The sequence below is a fragment of the Channa argus genome, chromosome 17, assembly GCF_033026475.1.
Source record: "Channa argus isolate prfri chromosome 17, Channa argus male v1.0, whole genome shotgun sequence".
Taxonomy (NCBI): domain Eukaryota; kingdom Metazoa; phylum Chordata; class Actinopteri; order Anabantiformes; family Channidae; genus Channa; species Channa argus.
In genome coordinates, this window is record NC_090213.1 from 19,630,478 (window position 1) to 19,646,420 (window position 15,943).

Consider the following 15,943-nt stretch of genomic DNA (forward strand, 5'->3'; position numbering starts at 1 on the left):
TTTTCTAATCTCAGTGGAGTCTCGAAGGATTCATACCCTGTGATTTCAGAACATAAATATTTATATTTTCATGCTGTAATTGTGAGGTAATTTATTTATTGTCCCAAAATTGTCCTAGGTACCGAATCTTTGTGTATCCTTAATTTCTTGCCCAACTTGCAATGCATCGTAGATGCACGTTTCTCAAATCAACGTATTTCCGTAACCGATTACGCTAACGCGTCACCAAACCCCTATTCGATTTAGAGATTTTGTGTGACTATAACATATCTATATGTGGCGTCAGAGTATTGATAATGCGGAAATATTGTAAAACATCAACGTATCAAATTTTTTGTCCCAACCCTAGTAGTGTTAAATATATTTTTATTATTATTACCCCCCTTTCATTTCTCCCCTTTTAATATTTCTTTCTACATGTAATGTTGATTAGTAGCACAGCACTCTACAAACTATTTACTGATTCTTGTAAATGCTTTGTTTTAGATTGGACAGATTAGGACAGTGTAGGATGGCATCAGGCTGGTTATAAAATTAGCCATGATCTCTGACCTGTGCACACAATCACAGCAACGCACAAAAACAATTTTACATCTAACAATGTATTGTTGCTGTGGTGACCCTGAACTCACGGGATAAGCCTAAGGACAATAACAATGTAACAATGTATTATACTAGTGGAAAGTTTTAAAAGTGAAATGGGAAGAGTCCAGTTGGCATTTACAATAGAATCCGAGTAACAACAACAACCAACAAAGCCACACATTTCAGAATGTGCCTTTAATTCCTGAAACTTGCAGACAGCAATCAGCCTCATCAATATTGTAATATCATTTACTGTGGTGCATGAACCCCTGCAAATAAAAAGGCTGACTAGTTAACATGTGTGCTGTACGAATGAAAGGAACAGGGACAACCTTCCCAGCACAGGAACACTATCTAACTGCTCAACAACTGCTGGTCTTTTCACTTCTCAAACAATTAGCAAAGTAAACACTACATTTAATAAAAAGAGTGACTCAGAGGAAGTGAGCAGGAGTCTGAGTCTGTTTACAATACAGTGTTTGGTGACTCTGTGCAAAGAAAAGCACGCTATTTACTTCCTGTCCTTGATTGCAAAGATGGAAAGATACAGTACGGAGTCTTAATTCACAGGCCTGTGCGTAACATTACTCACTTTAACAACTGCTTGGGAACATTGTGACAGATAGTTAAACAACCAGCAAATAATGACGCTCAAAGTTTCTTTATCGCACAGACTGGAACCAATTCAAGAACAGTACAGGCTGACATTATTTTTTAGATAATGTTTAGCTCATACTGAATCACCTCCAGGCGTATTGCAGTAGCAGTTTGGCAGCCTGTTTGGACTGTCTGGATGGAACTGATTAAGCAAAAAGGATAGTGGGACTTTGAAGGGAAGACACAATAAAAAATAATTCAATTTAAAAGAAACTGTTTCATTTGTTGCACCTTGCTTTCGAATTGGTTTAATTTAGAGGTTAACTTATTCGAATATACTAGTTTATGTATTGCTAATACACAAATGGGAATTAAATGTACAGTCACAAGAAAAGAGTATGTAAAACATAAGAACCTTAGGGAAAAAAAGTGAACCCTTTGGAGGCTGATTTCACTAACACCTAATTAGAGTTTACAAACCTGAAGTTCAGTCAATGAAATGGGATTGGAGTTGTGGGTTAGGGCTAATTTAACTTAACAATAATCAATTTGAGGTTCACAAAAAGCATCTGCATGCTTAGCAAAAGAGAGGTCACAGAGGACAAATGATTAAGAAATGCTTGTTGGCATAAAGTTAGAAAAGTTACAAAGTAATCTGAAAAGGGGTTTAGATATTCATCAGTCCACAGTTGGACGAAATGTCTATAAATGGAGATGACAGTACTGTGACCTATTTGTGTAGAAGTGGGCGCCGAGCCAAGATGAGTCCAAAGGCACAACACAGTATGTTTAATGATGTAATACAGAACCCTGGAGCAACAGCTAAAGACTGGATTACATCTTTGTCCATGAGTCTACATAAAACACTGAGCAGACATGGTGTCCAAGGCCCGGTAAAACGAAGGAAGCTGCTGCCAAAGACCACCTTGATTTCAACAGCACTACTCACTACTAGGAAAATGTGGACTTATTAATCTAGGGTCAAATTATTCGAGAAGAACATGCAGGACTGTGTATGGCATAAAAACGGTACTGCAGAAAACCACAGAATTCCGAAGGGCCAACTCTTTTCTTCAAGGTGCATTGTACACAGTAATTCGGTTTCTTTTTGGGTTGAAGACTGTGCAAAAATGGCATTTCCTCCCAGTCACCCGCCTCCACATTGTTCCATCATTTTTCAAGAGTTGAAGTCCCCCAACATAATGAGAGTTTCTAGATCACATATTGTTAAATGCTGTACATGAGCACAAACAGCAGTCAGTGCTTCTCCTGATAAGTCATAGCAACATGGGAATAAACCTCTTGTTACCTGGGGTGAATATCGAACACAGTGCATGTCCACTGCCTCTCTGTGCAAGTTTATGTAGTTATTCCTATAATGATTAGTTGTGAGTCTGCAGCCCTTTGTTATCTAATAAAGCACATTTTTTCAACCGTCAATTCAGACAAATGGCAGTAAAGCGTGTCATATTTCATCTCTGACATCAGCTTTTATCTTCCAACATTAATTATAACATTAAACACTATAAACATGGCCCAGCATCAAATTAGTATACAGTTTGCTGAAATAAGGCAGTTCATCTCCTCAGTAATGAGTGCGGAGTGCGGAGACTGCTTTGTCACTCTCAGGAGCTGCAGGCTGTCGATTGGGGGGAGGTGACACAGACTGGGCGGTGCTGTCTAAAGCTGGGCTACAGCCTGCTGACAACACCACTGTCTCACCTGCCACAGCAGATCTCATGGTGCTGAAATGTGAATTGTGAAATTGGGATCACATTTATACATTTGGAGAAAATGACAACATCATCTAAGTCTAAACAGGGATTGACAATCATAAACAATTCATGTTGACATGTACCAGGTCTGCACATGGCCCTCTTACTAGCTAGGATGATATATTTCCCAGGCGTGTGAGGTTTTGACCATGGTATATTGATATTGTAGTTGACCTGAAGCTTATGTTGTCTCCATACCTCGATTACCTGAGAAAACTGGTTTCTACTCGATAACTTTCTGTGTGTTTGTATTCTGATTTGACTTAGGCCCGTAAGCTTAAAAATGACAGTGAATGACAGTCCAACTTTATTTATAAAGCAACATAAAAACAACACAGTTGTAGTGCTGTACACAAACATTAAGACAAATAAAACTGATATTAAAAAATATATATAGATAGAAGACATGTAAAAGGGACACACACAAGATAAAACAATAGAAAACAGTAAAAGCCAACTCAAACTGAGTGAAACACCAGAGAGAAATAATGTGTTTTAGGAGAAGATTTAAAAACAGGAAGTGAGATGCCTGGCTGATGTGCAAGGGAAACTCACTCCACAATTTTGGCGCAGCAACTGAAAAAGCGTGGTCACCTCAAGGCTTCTTCTTTGTCTTAGGGCTGACTAAAAGTGAGTGATCTTCTGATCTAAGATGGAGAGTACAGCAGGAGGAGGTCAAACAGATACGGTGGACCAAGACCATTGAAAACATTTAAAAACAAAAGAATTTTTAAATCAATACGAAAAGAAACACGTGCTCTTCTTTTTTTGTACCTGTTAAAAGCCGGGCAGCAGTGTTTTGAACTAACTGAAGTCAAACAATTGACACTTGGCTAAGCCCAACATAAAGTACATTGCAGTAGTCTAAATAAGTTGTGATAAAAACATGGATCAAAATCTCAAAGTGATGCTGAAAAAGAAATGGGTTTGGTTTGAAAAAAGCTGGACCTGACTGAACTAATCTGTGCATCAAGGTTGAGATCAGTGTCCATTCTCACACCCAGGTTTGTTGCTGTAGGTTTCAAATACTGACTTAAGCAACGCAGGTCAACCTGAACTTTAGGGGCATCACTAGGCCCAAACAACCGGACCTCATTCTTTTTATCGTTAAAGGGCAAACAATTTATCGGCATCAATGCCTTAGTTTATTCAACGCACTATAGGAGTTGTGTTGTAGAGTAAGCATTTTCCTTTGTCAGTGGGACATAAATGTGGCTGTCGTCTGAATGACTTTGAGCTGCTTAGACATCCACAGAGAGTCTGTCCAAATCCCAAAAGGTTTGGGAGTTGACAAACGTTACATAACAGATACCAGAGCAGACATGCAAATGCAGAAAGCCTCAAATCTTGTTACACAAGCCCCTTATGTTGAATCACAATGCAAACATATCAGTTCGCATTACCAGCCAGGTGTGATGGAAGATTTGTGATTATTTTGTGACGCCCTGTTAGATCCTTCATCACTTCTTAGCTTCACAATATGTACCTTTATGAATCATCATTTGCTGTTTATGAGTCAACACACAAACAGATACATGATGTATGATACATCTGTAGCCTCTTGTTACTGTGAATCACTGACATTGCCATTCAGCCTAATTTACCTAACTTTTTTATTTGTTGTATTGGCCTCACACTGACATAGATGCCTTCTATGTGCTCTGTAAATCATGCTTCTGATTGCTACTTAATTCTTTTCGCCCTACTCTTGTCCAGAGGCTCGGACTTTCAGTCTGGACATTTCTGCTGAGTCTGACTCTTCAGCTTATCCCTATCTAAAAAAATAGAAAAATGTCCCCAAATGGATGTAGGTTATCACACAGATGTACTTTTAATCTCTGCAGAAACTTAAACTTTAAAAGCCACCTCATCTCTGCCTGGCTATAGAATAGATTTTGTTGTATATTAACACTTTGCCTCCCAGATAACATTTGTGTCCCACATAAAAAGGCCAGTCTGCTGTGTCTTTGCTGAACCAGCTTCATGAAGCGCTGCTGGGTTCTGAAGAGCTAAATGAATGTCTGAAAAAGAAGAATGTGACAGGCTGATGGGATAACGACCGATTACCACAAGCTCTGATTTATATTCTACTCTGGGTACTTTCGCTTATTTTTGCTTTGAACTCGTAGAAGAACTACAGTTGCATATACTTCTGCCCCACCTGTGATCTGACAAAATGTGCACACTGTCAGCAGTGGTGTCATCTTTGTACAGGTCTAACATGAAGAATTCAGAAAAGCTCCTGAACATCAAGTCTTCCACTGAAACAGATGTGTGGACCATATGATGACAGGCTGCTGCAGTGCTGCAAGATGTATTCACTTACAACTAAGATAAAGGTTTGATGTGATGTGTGTGTGTGTGTGTGTGTGTGTCTACCTCTGCAGGTGTTGCCTTGTCTGGCCTGTTCTTTGTCATCCTAAAATGATTGAAAGCCAACCTAACAGTAACTCTATAATCATGCCACGGTTTTTACAAGGATCCAAACACTATAAAAGAATTGGATAAAATAATAAGATTAGAAAACGCTCTACACTATAAGAACTACAAGAAATTTGTGTAATCTTTGTGATATCCACCAAGAGAAACAGTTTGATTCAAATTGCCCGGAGGATTCCTTAGTAGTTACATTCACATCAGTCCTTTACTACGGACTCTGTTGCTTCATATTGCTAACAGTCAATTTTCGCCTCTGAAGGATTAGACAGCCATGCACCTTTGCTACATGTACTGAAACATTATCTGAGGTAATGTAGGCAAAAGTAGGCAAATCTACAGAATTGATTTGGAGATGAGCTTTTACATGCAGTGGTGATGGAATGCATTTGGAATCATTTTGCAATGGAAGCATTTTGAAGAGCACCGAGAAAAGCGTAGGGGAAAACAAACTGATATGGAAAAAAAGAAACTAGTGTTCAAAATTCTGCCAAAACAGCAATAGTGTTACCAGTGGATAATATCAACACGTTTAGTGTAGACACAGCATAACACTTTTTGTAAGAGGTTTCTTTTTTCTTTTCATATTCAATAATATATTTAGAGGCCAGGACAATGACTTAGTGAGACTTTGCAGAGGGAGAGTTCTGCAAAATAGTTTGAAGCACAGGAACCAAACTGTGATTTATATCTGCAAATATTACTCAACACAAAGAGGCACTTTTATCTGCCATCCATATAAATATATTGAATTAATAATGCAAGTGACAGACCGACATTTGTCCAGAACATCACAAGAGGAGATACACAGTGACTCACATGCTATGTAGAATTTATTGTAATTAATGAGTAAATAATGCATAATTTTTTTGTGTTTCTCTGTCTTCAGCACCTTGACTATTGCATTAATATTGCACTTGATAATTTTGTGTTTCATTAAATTATCTCCTATGGCTCCGGTTTGGTCTCGAACATCTTTACCAATAACTGACTGTTCTGCCACTAACTTAGATCTTCTCCTGGAAATGAGTCTGATAAGAGCTCTGATAAAACACTAAAGCTGTAGGCTATAAAAACACAAACGATGACTCAGTGGAAATTGCTTATCACCTGATGAGCGGTGCAGAATACTGAATCTGTTGTAATTGGCAAGATTGATAGTGTCCTTGTCTCTGCAGCTTCATCACACACCTAAGACGTATCTATAATAACTCCTTTAGGGCTCACAGCAGTGAGGGACAGGCTCAGCTTGAAAGGTGTGACCTAATCCTCAGGGTCATTGTTGAGCTGTGAACAGGCCACCATATCCCTACAGGACATTCACACATCTGACTACAATGTATTTGCCTGTAGATGGTCTCCAGTGAATCTGCAGTTCTGGGGGTGTGTTGTGCTGTTATTAACTGACTGGACAGTTGTTAGAATTTGCCACGTCTAAACAATGGTGTTTTTTAAAAGACGTCCTTGTTTTAATCTGTCCCACTACCTTATATAGTCTGTCATCAGCCTTCCCTCCACTTGGTTTATAATTCCTTCACATTAGGTAGTAAAAACAGAGTTTCTGGCTGTATCAGAACTGCAAGTGCATTTGCAACAAATTGTTCTTAACTTCCAGTGTTGTGTAGATGGGTTCCTGTTGCAACTGAAGCACACAGCAGGTGGAGCTCAGCAGGTGAACTGCTTTTCCACTGAAGCTGTAGCCATATGTGTAAACACTGCATTAGCGGCCTTTTTTAAAATTTTAATTTAACCCGGTAAAAGGACTAGTTGAGATAATATAATCTCTTTTTCAATGGTGACCTGGCCAAGAAGGCGGCAACTTTAAAACAGAAATGTTGATAACATAATTATTAAGACAAAAATACAGGACAACAAAGTAAAGAAAAAAAGACAAAATAAAATAAAGTAACAAAAAACAATCATTAAAAACAGGAGCAGGACCTGGTGCAAATTGCAGTTAATTTCTATTTAAAAGAGGATAATAAGATGAAAAAGCTTCATTTTAATTGGGTCTGCAAATCGTTCCATAAACAAGGACCAACTTTTTCTACCAGCTTCAATCCTCACAGTTGGGACTTTTAAGCGAAGCTGGTTGATGGATCTCAGATTGTATGAATGTTGCACAGGGACAAACATAGACCTGATATATTGCGGTATTTTACCCAGTAAGGCCTAATAAATGGAAATACACCAGTGCTGCTTCCTGCAATTAGAAAGAGAAGTTCAACTAACCAGGTTATAGAGCAAACAATGATGTGTCCTGTAACCAGAGTTTGTAATAAATATCAATGCAGAGGATCAAGTTTAGCCAGAACTGAAGTACAGGCAAAACCACAGACAATATCACCACAGTCAAGCTGCGACAGAAACTAACTAAAAACCAAACATTTATGAGCAGAATATGAAAAACAACTTAAGCCTTAATAATGGTGAAGGACATTCTTGACATTACCTGGGGTATTCTCATCATGATAAGCTGTTGTGTTTGTGAAGAGGGTCTTTATTTCAAATAGTTGAGAAAGTCAATTTGTAACTGTAACACTTTCAGGAGGTAAATTTGGCTAGTTAATTGCACCCTATTCATTGGACCCACACTTTGCCTACACATTTAAGGAAATGTTAACGTTGCATGAAATAAAGTAGTGAAAAGACAACACACGTAGAATTAAAGCCTGGCTATATAGCATCTACTTATTTAAGTACTGTGTGTGTGTATATGACTTATTTTAGTTTATTTGTCTGGGCCATAGAGTTGTAAAGGTCTCCAAAAACTAATAGAAACAAATCAGTGGTGCACATTGGGTGACACACACTGTGGGTTTTTTTTTACTCCAGTTCCATCCATAATATCCTGCTGCCACATACACTCACTACAGCACCAAGTGTGGATTTATCCGCAGCTGAAATAGTCCCAATAAAAACCATTACGCAAAGTCCTTCTGCTTATTTATAACTAAAGAGTTTATAATTTGCTGAACATTTTTAAAAGTGAAAATATATATTTGTAAACTTTTAGTTATCTACAGTATGACAGTAAACTTTAAAACAAACTATCTCATTTCTTTTTATTTGAATCTAAAGCACAAGTGGGCAATGTGTCTTTGTTTGCAGGTGAGTTATATTGATAGGTCATTTGATTTTTTTCACTTTATGTCAATGTGCTCTTGTCAGTGAACTTCACGGTAAAGTCATAAATAATATTTTCGATATAAATTAGTTTACATCTGTTCTCATGAAACAGGCTGAACTAAAATCCAACAAGGTAGCGGGATTGGACGAGTAAATGAGGAAATATGGACAAGCAGGCATTAATGAAGCCAACTCGGCAGAGACTGGCATCCTCTAACACTATTCACGTTTGGCAAACCAAATCCTAAAAAGCATAATTTTAAATTAATGTTTGTACGCATGCACTATAGGTCCAAAAATACAGAAGACCATTGTTTTAGACATATACATAACTGAGCAAATATCAGGAAGGAGTGGACACAGTCTCAAACTTGAATCCAGTTCTCATAAAAGACGGAGTTGAACCAATATCCCTGCTTCTGCGTTTATCCCTCTACCCAGAGACCTTCTGGAGATGAGGAGCTGGCAAATACAAACTACAGTGTCCATTTGAAGCTATATGAACTTTACACAGGGTTTGAATCAACACTGACTGCAAACCAGAGATTGCTCATTCGGAGGTATTATTCAGAGATATCACTCTGTAACTATTCTACAGTACATTCAGAAAATGGTGAGTTCCAACTATGACCTTTCAGCCTGATCACTCCACCCTAATCTGAACTGTGTTAAATCTTTTACAATGTAAGCATGACACTGCAAGCTGTATGAGCATAAAGCAGCTTTTGCACAGGCCCCCCACCCTACACACACACACACACACACACACACACGCACACACTCGTTTAAAATGCTATGTACCAAAGTTTCTAGTTTTCTAATTTGGGAAGCTATTTTCTTCCATACTATTTGAGCAAAGCTGTCTCCATAAATGATGACAATATTAATTAAACTTCGAATGAATTAAAAATTATTGTTTTATAGTTTGACTGTTGGTTTGTCAACTTCAATTCATTTCAGCCATTTAAATAAAATCTGCATTTAGAAAAGAAGAAAAACCCATCTACTGTGTACAAGTCAAAATGAAGCGGAGACAAAATGAAATGAAAAATCAACACGGTTATTAGTCACTGCTACAGACAAAGGCCGACTGACGGACGCTGCCTTTTTGTTTATGCCCCAAATTGTAAGCAATCTGCACCTTACCAAGGTAATGCGTTATGATTACATAATACTTTTATTGTGACACTGTAATATAAAGCATAACCTAAATAGTTTAGCAGCAGCAGAGAGAGGAGGACAGGGATCAGTGATAGTGACTGATTTCTTGTTCATTCTTCTATTCTGTTACAGCATTTAAACTAATGTAACCTGAACTGTTTATTGAGGAAATTGCACCACATTCTTTTAACTTGAATGGAACAAGCTTATTTTGAGGAGAGACTTTATGTTAGTCTGTAAAACACAGATCACCAGTTGAGACTGGCCTATTTTAAGGGGGAATAATGGCCAGCAGAATTATTATATTGAAATATAAATTCATTCTTATGTCATGTTATAATATTATTTTATATTGTTATATTATTATTAAATACTTGATAAATAAAAGGAGCTTAATGGAACAATAATTGATATATTAATTGATTAATTAATCGGCAAAACAATTATCGTTAGGTGCAGCCCTATATATTATTACTAGTTATTTTACTCAGGTAGCCGTCAACACATTCAGTAACCACAATGTGGTTGTTATTAACAGTAATTAATGCTCTATAGACAGACTGAGTCTCCTCAAGTGAACTGTTTGTTTTCCAGGTCCAGTTGCATGTTACACTCACAGACACTCTTATAATGGGCAGTAACATCTTTTTACAGTCGGAAGTTGGAGCTGAATCCATGAAGTCCATTTGAAACTGGGTATAAGGAGCAAAGGCACCAAATAACAAACTCACTGGACATGATAAGATTCCCAGACAAATTTCATGAACATTTCTGGCAAAATGTTATCACTATTTTTTTAACTATGGATATAGCCACTTCCACATGACCAACACAAATGAATACAGCAGTCATGATGCTCCTACTAAAACCCAACAAACACCGAACCCACCCTTCCAGTTCCCGCTCTCTCACACTGATCAATGGAGACCTGAAAATCATTACAAAAGCTCCAACCCCCAGAATACAGACACACCAAAATAAAACATAGAAACATAGAATAAAACATAGAAAAGCCTCAGACAATATCTGTAGACTTTTAAGATTAATTTATCTCTCACAACACCGCCACCGCACCAAAACCATAATTATACCATTTTATTCTGCGTATGGAGAGAATGGTCAATACCTCTGTGCCCCTGCGAACTTAAAAGCTTTACCATCTTGCTGAGAATAAAACTGCTGTTTCTGTGGTCCTTCAAGCTTTAATTGGATATATCACATGAATTGTGAGGTTTTCTGCTTTCTAACGAGGGATGGTTTGTTGAGTTTTGTTCAAGATACACTGGTGCAGTTGTGAAATACTTCAGTTGATCTTTGTCCCACGAGCGACTGAGTGAATAATAACGCGTAGGAAAATAATCTATAGGTGAAACAATTAATCAAAAACATAATCAATAGATTACTCAACAAAAAAAAATGTTAGGTGCAGCCCTAATAATTATGTTATTGGATGCAGAAAAAACATTTGATAAAGTAAAATCTAACCAGAACCAATCTAATCTTTATCCATAAATTGGATAAAGAAGGCAGATAAGAAGCACAAAACTTCAAACTTTACGTTCAAGCAAATCAACTGCAGTGTTTAAATAGATGTCATATGGTTTTAAAAAGACAATTGAAACAACTTACAGACTGAATTACAACAAAATGAGTTTAATATAAATTTCAAAGCAACTTACACGTGAGGTACAAGGCAAAGCAAGTAATCGAAGTCAAGGAGAAAAACATCAAAGCAAAGTCCTATCAGAAAAGTGTTTACATTTCACGAGATGCAAGTGCCAAAAAGAACAGAAAGGAAGTTGTTTTTCTTTAATTAAAATTTCAATATAAACTAGGGCTGAGGCCACACACACATCTCCAAAACAATTTATGTTATATTTTTAACTATGTGATAGTGATGAAACAATTTATTTATTTAGCTTTAGATTAGATTTGAAATTCTTTGTATATGTTGCTTTATCTTCCCTTGTGAAATTCCAGTGTTTCTGACTAAGTCGATTCAGTCGAAACACGAAAAGGTGAGTTAAAAAAGTGGAAAAGTAAGAGAAATATTGTAGAGATTGTAGAGATAGAGAAGTGTTTTGGTAACTGGGGTTAAATAATTTTTCGTTTGTAACCTGCTTAGTTTCAGAGGCATGCTAAATTATTCTATGTTCTCCGTCTGCCACCGTCACGGCTTGTGAATGTGGAGACCTTCCACGCAGCCACTGCAAACGTGTTAAGCCTCAAGGGATTTAAAACTTTTAAACTCTTTCAGAGTGTATGCAACAATTACTCGGTCTAAAAGCAAGATAACTGATGAAGTCTGGGGATGTGATTAGGTTTTTCCATCACGCTTGCTTATTCAGTCTTGCACTGCCAAGTCATATGGATTATTAACGAAATTGGCATTTCTTGGCAAAATAGGTTCAATTTTCACAGTGTCCCTTTTTTTTCTCCCTTCCCTTCTTCCTCTCTTCTCTTCTTTGTCAATTTTTAAAAAAGATTTGAACAACATTTTAGCAAAAACAAAACAGAAGGCATGCAGGTAACCTTCACAGCAGTCACAGGTAAACAGACGCATAGATCACAACATGCCCCTGCGTCCCAACCGATAAGACAACATGATGTAACTTCTCATTGTCTACGCTGTTCTTCTTGGAAAAAAAAAAACCTAAAAAGTCAGAGGGGGGACAAGTAGAACTGTGCTACGCTGTATCATCTTTGATATAAGGTGTAAATAACAATTTGCTGGGCACCTGTTTGGATCCATGCTATAACGTGAGCTTCTCACATGAGGCTTTAATCAGGACTGAGCCTACCCATTATAAGAGCCTGAAGAAGAGGTGTGATGTGAATCAAACATCGCTATCACTGGTTTTGTTTGCCAGTAGTTCTTCCTACGATAAAAGAAATAAACCCCGAATCAAACTGATGAAGGTGGTGTGTGTGACTAACCAAAGTATTTACCTCCGAGGGGGAGGGGATTTGTTTAGAATCTTTGAGACTAGAAAAAGAGAATTAAAAAAAGATGCATACCAATAAAATAGTAGTGATAAAATTACCACAGTTATTGTTGAGTCAGAATCCTGGCCAAAGCTAGACCATGAGGACAAAACAACACGCCAAGTGACTCTGAAAAGATTAAAGTCTGCAAAGAGCATGTCTATATCATTCACTCAGTCTCTCGTATACACACACATACTGACTCAGTGCACCCACTCCACCCGATTCACATAGCACTTTGCAATCCACTCCACCACGAGAGTGACTTTTCAGCTTTTCCTTCTAACTTCCTGACCTCAATCTGACATGATCCACACAGACACACAGGACTGAGTCAAGGTGTATACAACTTCATTCACCTATTACTACAGAAACTGCTCATGTTTAATCAAATCTTGGCTGGACAAAGATCTGGTCCTACATATTTTATAATCCAAAAGATTTTCTCTTGATGGACAGAAATTAACAAATATGAAAAATACACAAAATGGTCCTAAATGAACTGTCCTTAAGATACTGGAGCGCAAATGCAGCGCAAAAAGTGCATTCCAGAGGCATCCCAGACAGACTGAAATGTGATCAAGTCTGGCCTCCAGTACTACTGCAAGGAACCTTGGAGTTATTTTTGACCAGGATTTGTCCTTTACATATTTGTCCTCACATATAAAACAAATCTCTAGAACAGCCTTCTTCCACCTACGGAACATTGCCAAAATTAAGAGCATCCTGTCTCAAAGTGATGCCGAAAAACTAGTCCATGCATTTATTACTTTTAGGTTGGACTACTGTAATACCCTACTTTCAGGATGCCCCAGTAACTCCCTAAAGAGCCTGCAATTAATCCAAAATGCTGCAGCAAGAGTGCTGACTGGAACTAGCAAGAGAGATCATATTTCACCTTCACTAGCTTCTCTCCATTGGCTTCCCATTAAATCTAGAATAGAATTTAAAACCCTGCTTCTTACATATAAAGCTCTGAATGGTCAGGCTCCATCGTATATAGAAGACCTCATAGCACCATATTCTCCCAGTAGACCACTTCGATCTCAGAATGCAGGCCTACTTGTGGTTCCCAGAATTTCCAAAGGTAGAATGGGAGGCAGAGCCTTTAGCCATCAAGCTCCTCTCCTGTGGAACCAGCTGCCAGTTAACATTCTGGAAGCAGACACCCTCTCTACTTTTAAGACTAGGCTTAAAACCTTCCTCTTTGATAAAACTCTCCACTGTTAACTAGGGCTTGCTCAAGGGGGAATTGTTGGGTTCTCTCTTTACATTTTTATAGTCTTCACTTTATTCTGTAAAGTGCCTTGAGATGACTTTGTTCTGAATTGGTGCTACATAAATAAAGTTGAATTTAATTAAATTGATTGTTTAATCCATGTAACATGTAGGGCTTTAAGAATCATTTCCTCCAAAACAATCTGTCCTCCTACCATAGTGTATTCCTTATCAATAAAAAAGAAAAAAAAGTTTATCTAGCAACTTAATAGTATCTTAATGCTGTTTCTTCCTGCAGAAGAATTTCAGCATACATAATATTTGCAAAAAAATAAAAAATTAAAGAGTCCAGATACATTTCTGTACACAAAGGATAAGGGCGAATCTTGAATAGTGATCTTTGGGCCCTCAGCTGGCAGTTCAATAAGAATTGTTGTTGTTGTTTAATAAAAATTGTTTATTAATTGTGTGGTGGAAATCACTGCATGGGCTCAGCAACTGAAAACCATTGTCAGTGAACACAGTTTTTTGCTGCATCCATAAATGTAAGTTAAAACTCTACCATGCTCAGAAACAACCGTATGCAACCCCAATTCAAAAAACTTGGGACGATGTGTAAAACATAAATACAGAATGCAACGATTTGCAAATCTCATCAACCCATATTTTGTTCACAATAGAAAATAAACAACATATCAGATGTTGAAACTGAGATATTTTACCATTTCATGGAAAATATTTGCTCATTTTGAATGTGATGGTAGCAACACAGCTCAAAAAAGTTGGAACAAGGTGATGTTTACCATTGTGTAGCATCCCCTCTTCTTTTAACAACTGTGGCGCAGGAAGGTAGAGCGGTTGTCCACCAATCTGGCAGTTGTTGGATCAATTCCCGGCTCCTCCAGTCACATGTCAAAGTGCTCTTGAGCAAGACACTGAACCCCAACTTAGTTGCTGCCAAATTCAAATTGAGAAAATATATTTAACAACAATCACATTTTTCAGTTTAATCATTTTTAAATGAGATGGACATCATTATTCTCTCTAATTTGGGAAACACAGCTTCCGAAATATTTCAGGGAAAGCTTTGTATGATAATATACATCAGTTGTTTTTGTTTTTTTTTTCTTTTTCTTATAGCAGAGAATATCATCAGCTTGTTGCATCCACAGAACAACAGCTGCTGCAGGGGGCTGCCAGCATTGGGCTTGTTTTATGAATCGCAGCAGGCTGGGTGCCGACAAACAGGGAGGACACCTGTAGCAACGCAACCTAGTCCACTGTACCTCCCCATTCTGACACACACACACACACACACACACACCAAACCTCCAGCTCCAAGTTTTGTTCACTTACCATTAAGCTTGTGTCACCGAGCCCGTTTCCCATTTGTTCCGATCCCGCGTAAGAATCAAAAATACATTGGTCTGATGCAAAGAGCATCAGCATTTGCTCTGCTCTCTTTACATGATATGAAATATGAAAAAATAAATAAAAACTTGTGATGCAACAGTCAGCTGTCATTCATGTGCCTGCAGAATGCCGACAAGAGAACTTCATGAGCCGGCGTCTAGCCGCACTCTGTCTCTGCTGCTCCCCTCTTCCCCTGCCGAAGCAGTCCTCTACGGTGGCCCTAAGGTGCAACATTGACATTATTATCGTCCAAAATAAATTTAAATTACTAATTACCAATATGAGACGAAAGGCCATAAAAATGGAAAACAATGCCACAAACTAAAAGACGTTAATGTAAAAAAAAAAAACACGCTTACAATGGAGCTGTAGGAGTAAGTTTTAAAATCCAAAAATTAATTTAACTATTTGCGTTTTTAGTTAAATACCTTAAGTCAGGTTAGTAGTTTGTAGCCATATGAGTTATTAATATGAATATGAACTAGAAAAAGCATTTCCAAAAAGAAATTCATAAAAATAAACTAAATTCTGAAAAAAACTTAACTGGTTTGGGTGAAACAGCTGAAATCTTTGCTTTGCTGAAAGCTGGAATGAAGGTGAACTATTTAGAAATTGCTGAAAGGTTGAAGGTTAACTGTTTTGCC

At 37.7% G+C, this 15,943-nt stretch overlaps 1 protein-coding gene across 1 annotated transcript in view; it reads right to left on the reverse strand.

Annotated features, from left to right (window-relative positions):
• Positions 1-15,481, reverse strand: part of LOC137103085 (5-hydroxytryptamine receptor 1E) — a 36,758-nt gene extending 21,277 nt beyond the window's left edge. Inside the window, exons 1-2 of the mRNA XM_067483112.1 lie at positions 15,243-15,481; positions 14,690-14,840 (exon numbers count right to left, since the gene is read on the reverse strand). The gene's annotated coding sequence lies outside the window, so the exon portion shown is untranslated. The remainder of the gene's footprint in view (positions 1-14,689; positions 14,841-15,242) is intronic.
• Between the last annotated feature and the right edge of the window lie 462 nt (positions 15,482-15,943).